The sequence below is a fragment of the Hibiscus syriacus genome, unplaced genomic scaffold, assembly GCF_006381635.1.
Source record: "Hibiscus syriacus cultivar Baekdansim isolate YM2019G1 unplaced genomic scaffold, ASM638163v2 tig00110828_pilon, whole genome shotgun sequence".
In the NCBI taxonomy this organism is placed as follows: Eukaryota; Viridiplantae; Streptophyta; class Magnoliopsida; order Malvales; family Malvaceae; genus Hibiscus; species Hibiscus syriacus.
In genome coordinates this window covers 1222523-1235819 of record NW_024062880.1, presented here as the reverse complement: position 1 = coordinate 1235819, position 13297 = coordinate 1222523, and positions in this window count along the sequence as shown.

The following is a 13297-nucleotide window of genomic DNA, read 5'->3' as shown; positions in this document are numbered from 1 at the left end:
CGTTGCGATTTTATTGGTCATTTTGGCAAATCGAAAAAAAGTTTGTCAAAATCGTATATTATAAGGTATTTTCGGTCACTGAGGTTATTTTCTCTAATTTAAAATACATAAAATGATAAAATTATCTATCGTTATTTTTTTATATAATCACTGGTATCTTATCTATTAATCGATTAATATGGATCGGGTACTATAGAGATAATGGTGACCCTCCCAATCCAGTTTACTTCATTTGTAATTGTTAGGATTCAAACTCTTAACTTGTTTATGTTATCTAGTACCTAATCCCACTAGACCAATTAATTTTAATATTTTTTTTTGAAGTATTTTAATTCTTAACATTTTAATTTTTTTTGTCGAAATATCATAGGTTGAGAGTAAACAGATTTTTAATATCTAATATTTAATCGTGCTTGATAATCATATTAAACCGTTTACGTTGAAAAAGAATGCTGAATATGATAAATAAGTCGATGTATCCTTATCACTTCTGAAAAGATTAAGTTTATTTTATTTTTTAATAATCTGTATTTGAAAATTTTAAATTATTAAATTTTATTTTTATTCAAATCTCTTAAAATTATATAAAACAATATATTATGTACATTTAAATCTAGGAATTTCAAAAATTAAGGTTTATTTTTATTAAAAATATAATTAGTTCAACAAATGATTTTATATTTGAGTGTATACCATTTTCTTTATATAACTTTAATTAATCAAAGGTTTGAAAATGTCAATGTAATTTAACGAATATATTAAAATTTATATAAAAATATATAAAATTTGTGAGAATGAAAATATCGACGGTAAACGGTGATCGACGACAATAACAATGAAATGGTGAGGGACAATTGTAAACTTTAGTTATAGAGTACTTTTGTTATGAAACAAGAGAACCAAAAAGAAGAATATTGAAAATGATAAAATTGATATCAATTAGTTGGTTCAAGTGGTAAACAGCTTAATATATCATTTAATCAATATTCTGAGAACTACTAACTCAATTGATTTTAACTAATTAGTTAACATTTAACGACTAATAGCTCAAACCACTTAACATTCATCTTACTTCTCAATTGTTCAACATCCATCGTTTTTCTCTTATCCTAAATTCAGAATTGATTGAACAACCTAGAACCGAGAAGAAAATCATAATCTTTACGTTCATCTGATTAACTATATTCATATAATGTTTTCACAGTATATATTTGAAAGATGTTTTCTTTCTTATCTTCTTTTTTTAGACTTCTATACAGTTTTCTTTTTCATCTTCGTTATCCTTCTTCATCACTAATTTAGATCGTCTTTTAATTAAAAATAATGCGATTAAAGTATTAGCTTCTGGGTGTAAGATGAAACTTGTTTGAATAAGAAGATATTTTCATGTCTTTGAGCAAGAAAAAATACATTTTGTGTTAATTTTGGAAAGAAAAAATTCACAGTTAAGTTATGACAAAGTGAACAATGCATACACGAGAAGTTGATAAAGAAGGAACGACTAGAAGTGAGTTACTTTAAGCATGATGGTAATTGATCTACTTTAGTATAGGTTGGGAGTGACTTTGTTGTTTGTTGAATTTCTTTTGTATCGATAAACAGTCTGTTTAGTTGGTATATGTATGGGAAGTGGGTCTTCGAGATGTAATTTTTATTTAGTGGTCCTGTACTTTTTTCTTCTATATAGGTCGGATGTTTTTAATAAGACATACAATTTAGGTTTTAAGATTGTTTGATTAAATTCTTAATAAAATTATATTTGCCGATAAAAAATGATAGGAATATTATGTCGGAAAATTTAGTTAATATTGCATGCATTTTAGCTTCATTTTTAGCTTTATTTAGTTAATATTGCATGCATTTTACTTTAGAGCTTTCATGCATCTATATATTCAAGCATCCACTACCAACGCTCATCTTTGAGTATAGAATAATGAAAACCGAGGTGTTGGTTTTGAAATAAGAAGCCCTAAGTTTCAAAACTCTAAGGCCCGGTTTTGATATTAATCAAATTTGCAAAAATCTAATATGCATAATGAGTATCGATACCAACCTTAGGGCTTTTGAAACCCGGGATATGGTATCGATACTCACTGGTACTTAATGAGTTATTTGCACGTATGAGCCTTCTAAATGTTTGGAAATGTTAATTTAGTCCTTATAATTAGTGTACATGGTAATTTAGTCTTGAAAAGTATTATCGACGAATTTTATGATTGTATGTTCGATTTATGATTAAAATTGGTTAAGTTTTATCTTTCAGTAATTAAAGTAACATCTGCAATTCAATTTTTAAGTAAGTCATATTAGAGGTGTTACAATGATGACTTAAAAGTTGGTGAAAGGGTTAAGATTTATTCTTAGCTTACGTAGTAGATTCTAATGTCCCAGACTCAGTGCTAGAGAGCCTTCAAACCATTAAAGTGACATCGAATGAATGAAAGGATTGAAGCTCCAATTGTAAGAGTTGGATCAAGACTTTATCCACCCTTGTATATTGTCTTGGAGAGTTATACTTGTTCGTGAAGAACAATGATGAATCGATGAGGTTGTGTATCGACTATCGAAAGCTTAATAAAGTAAAAATGAAGAATAAGTATCCACTTTTGAGGATCGACGACTTATTCAACGAGTTGAAAAAATTGATATTTTCCAAGACCGAGTTAAAAGTATTGCTTAAAATTATTATAAATGTGTCAAAATAAGTGACAATTAAGAGTCAAATGGGATTTTTGCCATTTAATTAAATATGTCATGTAATCCCTTTAACCACAGCTAACAGGGAATGATTCGAAATTAGATCAAAAGATTAATGATCATTTTATAACTTCTGAAATGTCAGTAACCAAAAAGATATTTCTGCTTAATTTAGTGACAAGAAGTGTACTTTAGCCAAACATAAAAGAAAACTGAAGGAGAATGTTTCATTTACAAAAAGAACGTCAACTTTATTTCCTCGTGAAAGAACGTCAACTACTTTCGAATATAAATAAAACAATGATTAGCATTGTGGAAGATCCGCAGGCGGAGGAGGCAAGGCTGTTGCCGGAGTTGGTCCGTTCTCAACGACGAAGGCTGTTTCCAAGCCTATTGACAAGTGCGCGTCAAGGCGGCAATGCATAGACCATACACCTGATCAATTGAAGAAGAATTCATGTTGAGTTCCATATCTTTTCAATGCTTTCTGTCGTAACCGGTTTTCGCCCGGGCACGAATTTTGTACTTACTTGACAGGAAAAGTGATGTGAATAAATGGTTTTTAAAATAATTTGGGAGTCGCCATCGGCCTTTTGGGTTAGGTTGGTTGAATACCTAAAAGTTATCTTTTAAAAGAGTTTTAAGAAAACATCAGTTAAAAGATGAATTGATATGCGTTTATAACTAAAAATTCGTTCTTTTTAATAATAAAAAGGGATTCGTGGTCGGTTACGTTTAGGGAAGGATTAGCACCCCTACAACGCCCAAATTGGTACTTTTTAATTATAAATATTATTGGAAATTTAAAAATTCAAAGATATATTTAATTCATAATTCTATTATTTCAAATAATTTTAAGAAATATTAATAACATAATAAAATTTACTTATTTAGAAATATCATAAAAGGGCGTCTATGTGCTTTAAGACAGCTCTTTTCTTTGATATTAAAAATAAATAAATATCAAAAACATTTTATTTTAATATAATAAGATATTTATTTATTCAAAAATATCAGAAAAGAGCTTTTAGGTACCTTAAGACAGCTCTTTTCTTTGATATTGAAAAATAAATAAATAACCAAAACATTTTCTTAAAATAAAAATTTATTTTAATAAGATATTATTTATTTAAAAATATCAGAAAAGGGCTTCTAGGTGCCTTAAGACAGCTCTTCTTCGATATTAAAAATAAAAATATCAAAATATGATTATTTTTCTTAAAAGTAATTTATAAAATTAAATTTATAAATAGGAAAATAGAATAAAAAATAAATATTATATATATTTATAAGATATATATATTGACTAATTAATAAATAATAATATATAGTAATGATAATTAAATATATATGAACATAAATATATAAAGTAACATATGATTAAATAATTTAAAATAAAATTAAAACATGGTATGAAAAAAATAAAAGTAATAAAGCTTGTAAAATAAATGAAAATATTAAACTTAGGGACTAAATTATAATCTAATAAAATTAAATACCTAATTGTAATTAATTATTTAAAATTACAGGGATTAGACATGCTATTTTTTCCCATTTTAATTTAGTGACTAAAAAAAAATTATATAAAATTTTAATATCAAATTAAAATAACTTAGAACATACTGTTCAGGATTAAAATATTAATTATTAAAATTAAAGGATTAAATCAGTAATTTACCTAAAATATATAACATATTAATGATTAAATTATAAAGTACATAAAATTAAAAGGCTGAATTAAAATGATCAAAAATTACTTTTAGTGACTAAATTACAAAGTTACAAAAGTATGAGTGTTGCGGAAAGGGTTTTACCCTTATCAAATTACAGGCAAGCCCCTCATCAAAACTACGTCGTTTTGGTGAGGGTATAAATACCCTTTAAATGGCCCTAAAGGCCAAATTCTTTTCATTTTTTCATTTTCTTCTCTCTCTCTAGAAGAGAGAAAAAAATTTCTCTCCCCCTTCTCTCTAGAGCCTCCGGCCGAAGGGAGCTATGGCTCTGGATACAAAATCTTCTCAAAATATAGATCGGACCATTCTAAGACCGATTCCGACCCCGTTCTCCCTAAAAACCTTTAATTTACGTAGATCTAAAAAATACCTTCGGGTATTTTGATTCTTTTCGCGGTGTAGGGAGGCTCCGAGGAGGTAAGTTCCCTCTATCTCTTCTCTTCTTTTCGTTGTTGGTCGTCGTTGCTTGCTCTCGTTGCTTGCTCGTGGTTTTGGTGGTTGTTCCTTTTTTTCCTGATTTTGCAGATTTGGTGGCTTTATAGCCACCACCAAGGCTTGCTATGGACCAGTTAATAGGGCGATTTTCCGGTGAGTCACCAAACTATGGTGGTGACTCACCCTATAGCTTCAACGTGGAAAGGCAGCTGGCTTCTAGAAACTGCTGGAAAGGGTGCTGTAGTAGAGCTGAAACGTGGAGAGGGGCTGCTGCAGTTGGAAGCTGCTGGAATTTGCAACGTGGAGGGGCTGCTGCAGCTAAAAATTTAGTGTCTACACTTTCTTTTCAAGCAAGAAAGAGATCACTTTAATAATCAATTTCATCTCCATTGTTGACCTAAAGCTAACCCATATCTATACTAACATGTTTGTGCAGGACCTACAATGTAAAATTTTATGTTAAACGGTAAACTTCTAAAATTTTAGGACTAATTAGGGACGGATTTATAAAATTTTAAAAGATGAAAATAGATTATTAAAAAATATATTTAAAATATATAATTATTTAAAATTCAGAAAGGTGCAACCGCGGGTGAATTCACGAGATAATGTTCTCGAATTTTTTTTTCACGATATGGTGCACATTCTAGATTAATTCTTGGAATGGGGTGAATTCTACAGTGATCATAGGACGCCATGCAATCCAGGCGATCTTGTAGGACGCCATGCAATCCAGGCGACATACGGGGTGAATACGGGGTGACATACGGGGTGACATACGAGCCATACGAGCCAATGGGGAGAGGTCGCCATGCGAGGTCGCCATGCAGTCCTATACGAGGAATAGAGAGGTCGCCATGCAGCCTAGGCGACCTTGTAGGTCGCCATGTAGTCCCGGCGACCTTGTAGGTCGCCATGTAGTCCCGGCGACCTTGTAGGTTGCCATGTAGTCCCGGTGCCATTCCCATCATCCATGCACAGCCACATAGATTCCTTCACGTGCTCCCCGCTGCATGCTGCATGCCTACAGCTCCCAATGAAACCATGTGAACCATTTGAGCCAATGCATGTGAAATAATTGGTACAATAATTGAACCATTGCTGCGTGAAATATCATAGCTGCAATTGTACAATTATTGGTGAAAATAATTGAGGCAGCCGGTTGGTGAAATAATTGAGGCAGCCGGTTATAAAAGAAAGAAAGAAAGGGAGAAGAGATTGCAGAAGAAAGTTAGAAGAGATTGCAGCCGAGAAAGAAAAAGGGAGAAAGGAAAGAAAGAAGGGAGAAAGGAAAGTAAGAAAGAAAGGGAGATAAGGTAAATTTTTTTATATTTAAATTAGTTTATTATTATAAATGTTTAATTTGTTAGTTTAGGGTTTAGGGTAAACAAAAAGCAGCTAATTAGTTTGTTAGTTTAGGGTTATATGATTGTTAGTTTAAGTTATATACATAAAAAATTATTTAATTAATTAGTATATGTTTGATAGTTATATAGTTTAAAAATAATTAATTAGTTTGTTTTGTTAATAGTTAGTTATATAAAAAATTATTTAATTAGTTTGTGTTAGTTAAATAGTTAAGTTATATTTGTTTGTTGAATTTATATATAAAAAATTAGTTAGTAAGTTTATTAGTAGTATATTATAATGAAAAATTTTTATTAGTTAGTTTTAGTTATAGAAGAATATTTTATTAGTTGTTTAAGGGTTTAGCGTTTACGTTTAACTTATATTTTAAAAAGTTTAGTTTGTTAGTTTATTAGTTTATTATATTAGTTATTATATTAAAGTTTAGTGTTGTAAATTAGTTAGTTAGTTTATATTAGATTATATTAATGATTTTTTAAATATTGTTGTTTAATTTTTTTTACAGATTCATTCCAATGGCTGACCAAATTCCACTGTTGAGGCTTGACAATGAACATATTTCAAGTCATTTGGGAAAATGGTGAATAAAATTTGTTTAATGAATTATAATTAATATTTGAATATTATTTTATGATTGTGATAATTTTTTTGAAATATTTAATTGTAGGAGGACGAGCAGCGAGTCCTTCATCTTCGACTACATAAAGTGCCCAAGCCACACCCACTAATAGAAGAAAATTTGCAAGAGGCTGGATTTTGGTATATCACATTTGTGCGAGATTACAAGTTGGTCCCAGGTTTGATCAGTGCGTTGATTGAACGTTGGAGACCAGAAACGCACACGTTTCATTTGCCGTGTGGCGAATGCACGATAACTTGGAGGATGTGGCAATGCAACTCGGGGTCCAACTAATGGGATCCGGTGGTAATGTCACATGAGTTTAATAAGGTGGAACAACTTTGCAACTTGTTTCTTGGGAAAGCGCCCGTACCACCAGAGTGTAAAGGGTGGCGGGTGAGGTTGTCATGGTTGAAGAATGAATTTCAACTTCAATCAAATAGTACGGAGCACGAAATTATATATGCAACACGAGCATATATATTACAATTGATTGGGGGAATTTTGATGCCTGATAAATCCGGTAGTTATGTTCACACTCAGTATCTTCTTTTTTTAACAATTTGAGAATTGTAGGCAATATAGCTGGGTTCGGCGATATTGGCGTTCTTGTATCGTGAGATGTGCAAGGCGTCATTAGTCGTGAATGATAATAATACAGTAGAAATCGTGGATGTCTGTTGCTGCTACAATCATGGGCTTGGCATAGACTTCCGTTTTTGACACCGATTAGTCGGACTGCGGTTGACTTTCCACTTGCCGGAAGGTAATATGAATCCTCTATTTTAATATAAAATATTATTAAAAATATTTTTTTGATTAAAATTATTGAACAAAATGTCTCTATTTTTGTTTTGATTGATATACAGATGGAGGCATAAAATTGAAGGCACAGGGTTGGTGCACAACAACATTAAAGAGTTCAGGTTGAAGATCGACATTAAGGCCAAAAAGGAGGTATGCATATTTGTATTTTTTAATTATTATTTAAATTAACTATATTATCTGATTTAAATAAATTTTATTGTTTTTGTAATTTTACAGTTTAATTGGAGACCAACATGAATGAAGAATTATTTGCGTTGATACCATATTTTAGATGGGTTTCAATATTGGTGTGCTGTTACACCATTGATCAATTTTGCTTTTGTTGAGATCCAATTTGGGGATAGAGTGCTGAGGCAATTCCACTTCCACCAACCTATTCCGCGAGTCCATGGGATCATGACCTCCTCCAAAACTTAGATGGTCGTCGTCCAGTGAATTGGGTTGAGACGCATGACGACCTGCACACAGATTTGATGGTCGTCGTAAAGAAAGCATTAATTGGGTTGAGAAGCATGCAACCTACATTAATGCTTGGAACAATAGGGCTTCATTCATGCCAACTCTTGACGCCATTCAAGACGACGACTTTAATTTTGAGACTTCGGCTTACCTTGCTTATTTTTTGGATAATGGAAAGCCGTTCCTCACAACAATAGTAGAGAGGCGACAATTTTTGAGGTTTAAGAAAAGATTTGGTAAAGCTGAATACTCTCTACCGAGTGGGAGTGGGAGTTCATCTCTACAAACTGAAGCGGAAATGACCGATGTGGATAATAGCGCACCACAATCGTTGCATCACGTAGTTGATGATTCTACTGGCCCGCATACATACCAGAGTTTGTGCAGCCTGAGGCACCCATCTATTCTCCTACGTTTTCGTCGACGTATGACTTTGAACACATGACAGTTCAAATACCCCCAATGAATGAGGGGGATGGGTACAATACTCCTGAGCCACAACGGCCACAACGTATCAGACGTCCGCCCCGACATTATCATTCAACAACACCCCGACATCGACAACAATTGTAAACTCGTTTGCTATTTATTACAAATTATTATTGAAATTAGACTACTTTTTTTAACCTTAACAATGATTTTTAGTATCAAATCATTACTAGTATCAAATAATTAAATATTTAGTAAATCAACTATTTTAAATCATTAGTATCAAATAATTAATATTAACAATAAATCCTTATTAATATAATTAGTAAATCATTAGTATCAAATCATTAAATATTTAAAAATCATTAATAAATTCGACTATGTATAAATTTAAACTCAGTAATCCACACTTGTACACTCATTTGTTAGTATTCTATAATTATTAGTAATAATTATTAAATCATTAGTATTAAATCATTATTATAAATAATTACTAAATAATAACTAAATAATTATTATAAAATCATTATTATAATGATTATCAAATCATTACTAAATCATCAAATCATTAAATATTTAAATCATTATTAAATCATTTTTATAATGATTATTACTAAATCATTATTATAATGATTATTATCAAATCATTACTATAATGATTATTATCAAATCATTACTAAATCATCAAATCATTAAATATTTAATTATAAATCATTTTTATAATGATTATTACTAAATCATTATAATGATTATTATCAAATCATTACTATAATGATTATTATCAAATCATTACTAAATCATCAAATCATTAAATATTTAAATCATTATTAAATCATTTTTATAATGATTATTACTAAATCATTATTAATGATTATTATCAAATCATTACTATAATGATTATTATCAAATCATTACTAAATCATCAAATCATTAAATATTTAAATCATTATTAAATCATTTTTATAATGATTATTACTAAATCATTATTAAATGATTATCAAATCATTACTATAATGATTATTATCAAATCATTACTAAATCATCAAATCATTAAATATTTAAATCATTATTAATCATTTTTATAATGATTAATAAATACATAGAAATACATATATGATTACTAATGATGAGGCCTATATTGGTAAATTAGGACAATTGTTTTTGAATGACCTTCACCCCTACATAATCCGCATCTCTTTGCTTGACCTCTCTCTTTAGCATGAAAATCCATACTGGTATGAATTCGAGTGGACTCAGGTCGACCCTTTGGACTTCTGCGAAGCATTGGATTTGGTAGCCTATCATCATGATCCTTTTTGGGCCAATATGATTCATTTGGGATCTGTCTGAACACATAGCTGTAGACATTTAATATCCTACGTAGGTGGAAGCATTCATCAACATAAGTGTATGCGCTTACACCAGCATACATACATGCAGCGACTGCACAGGATATTTCCCCTGAAAACGACTACAATCACACCATTTGTGTAAATCAACTCTAATGTTTGGTCTTCTCCTCCCGACGTCGCACGACACGACAAAAGTATGACCAACTCGGTCGAAATTATGAACAACCATTGATGTTGCCAATCGCTCATTTGCTTCCATTGATTCCACCACTGTAGGAGCCCAAGTTTTACCTCTATTTATGAGACTCTCAATTTCCTTGCCTTTGTCCGACCAAACTTTACCCAGTCTAAAGTACGTCTCTTTCCACACACTCGCTATTGGGAGATGGCGTGTACCTTTTAGTACCGAATTAATGGCCTCAACAAGGTTTGTGGTCATATGTCCGTATCTCTGACCTTCATCGTATGCTTGCGACCATTTTCCCCGCGGTATTTTTGAAGCCCACTTCCAAACACGCTGATCATCAAATACCTTGTCAAAATTTCTCGTATCCTGTTCCATAATATTGTGTTAAACCGCAATTAAAAAACCACGTAAAAAATACACAAATATTGAAAATAAAATACCCATGCTGACTATCTCGCTACGAATGTGCGTTATGAAACTGGTTGATACTATTATTGCCAATATGACGGATACAAAATGTCGGATATGCATACGGAGGTATCCAACGACTTCCTCGTCGTTCAATTGCCGCCAAAATACCCGTTCCTCTATCGGATATCAAGCAAACTCCATCTTCACGAACGACATATTGACGTAGATTGGTCAGAAAGAAATCCCAAGCCCTCTGTTGTCTCTCCCTCAACAATGGCGAATGCAATTGGGAAGATATTTCGCTCACCATCTTGAGCAACTGCCATCAAAGTACATGCCTATATTGACCATACAACCACGTACCATCTACTTGGATCATACGTTTGCAAAATGGAAATCCTTCAATACATGCCTTGAATGCCCAAAATAGTCTATGAAATATTTTCTTCCCTGGCAGAAGTTGACCTTCTTCGTCATATGCGGGCATGGTTTGAGACTTCACTATAGTTCCTAGGATAAATCGCTTCATTGCTTGTAGCAAATGTGATAGCTCATTGTACGATGTATCCCAATCTCCATACGTCAACTTCATTGCCTTCATTTTCGCATTCCACACCTTGCCATATTTTACTTGATATCCAAATTGGCTTCGAATAGATGCAGCTAACACTGAACAAGATATCCTTGGATCCTTTTCAACCATCGCCTTCACGTATTCACATATTACATCGGAGTCCAATAGTCGGTGGTCTTGTTCGATGGAGTTTCGCAAACATGTGTGCGAACCATTGTACCTCGTGATGACCCAAACATCGTGCCTTTGATTTTCGACACTCTGATCTTCCACTTGCACTCTGGTCCATATTTTACACACTTTGCGTATAGGGTTTTCTGGTTGGACTCTGCAACATGGACATCAACATGGCATTTGATGCAGTACTCTTTAATCGCCAACGTGGCTTCATTTTTTCCTCTGAATTGCACCCCAACTGAAAATTCACCAGAATTATCGAATGATTCAGTCATTTGGTACGGAGGTAAATGTGGCATGTCTGGGAATTCAGGTGCCCTCATTGCATCATAGTCTATCTCGTACATGTGAGGAGTAGCTTCATACGGTGCCGGAACTTCATCAATTGCACCTCCACCAAAAATATTTTCGTCGTCGCCCAAAACGGGTTCTTCGGTTTCTTCATCTTCGCTTGAATCATCGTGAATTTCTCCCCATCGATTTTCAGCGTCAATATTAACAACCAATTTCGATATGTTTCTCGTCTCATACTCTGCTGTTGCAGATGTCCCCCCGACTTCATTTACACTTTCCAATAGTGCCATAAAACTGTTCGGGAACCTGTACGTCGGCTCCTCAAACTAACTATATAAAGCCATTTCAGATGGATTTTGAGCCACACCTCTTGATGACCCAGGAACATCACATATGTTACGCACATCAACAAATAACTCAATAACTGCTATATTGGTTGACTCATGTAATCCAACCATGGTTCCAATATCATCATCTTCTTCAAGTGGAACTGCAGTATATCTGACTGGGTTGGGGCATATCATAAACCTATACCTCAAACCATCAACTGCAGCTCGAATTTTTCTTTCTATCTTATGCTTCATTTCTATAAATGTGATGTCTTTTTTGAACATCATATTTTGGTTTTTCAGACTGAAAAGCTACTCCGACCTCATTTTCCAAATCTGTCCATTATAATGGACAATCGTGAAAAAGTTGTTGCTCATTTTCTCTACAAATAAAAAATAAATTAATTTAGATTAAAATATTAGATAAGATAATTTCATAAAACATTAATCAAATATAATATATATACTATTATATTATTAATGATCAAATAAAATTTGTTATTTAACTTGATTAATTGATTAATTACTAATATTATTAATAATGATTTAATAATTATTATTAATCTAATGATTTGATATTTAATGATTTAATAATAATATGATTTAGTCATGATTACTAATAATTATTTATTATAAATATTTAATGATTTAGATTTGATAATTATTTAGTTATTATTACTAATAATCATGATTAGTTTGATAATATTTTTATTTTTTAAAAATATCAAACAAATTTGTTAGGCAAAATATCGTAATAATGCGTTGGCCGGATTATTTCATTCAATTAATTTTTACTCCTTACTAATTTACACATACAATATAAATAAAACAAAATATTTTTTTAAAACAACACTAAATATTTTTAAACACAATTTTTTTTTAAACAAAAATTATCTCGCACAAATTAGTTATATAATCTAATATAAACTTACTATCTAACTAATTTACACATACACAACAACAAAAATAGACAACAAAAAATAATAAATTACTCATGTATTTATGCCTTCCTCCTTTCCTTTCTTTTCCTTCTTTGTTTCTTTATTCGAATCAATTTCAACATGGGCAAATGTTGTGGAATAATGCCCTGTATGTAAACCGTTTAATTTATTTAAACAACAATAGCTCCCACAAATTAATTTTATATAATCTAATATTATATAACTTAAACTAATAAACTATTTCTTTATTATAATATACTTAGTTAAAATAACACACTAATTAAGCACTAATTAATTTTTTATAATATACTTCAACTTCAATGAACAATCTAATATATGTTTAAAGACACTAACAATTAATTAATATTTTTTTATATTTAATAACTTAAACTAATTAACTAATTAACTAATTTTTTTATATAATATAATATATAACTTAAACTAACCAACTAATAATTTATACT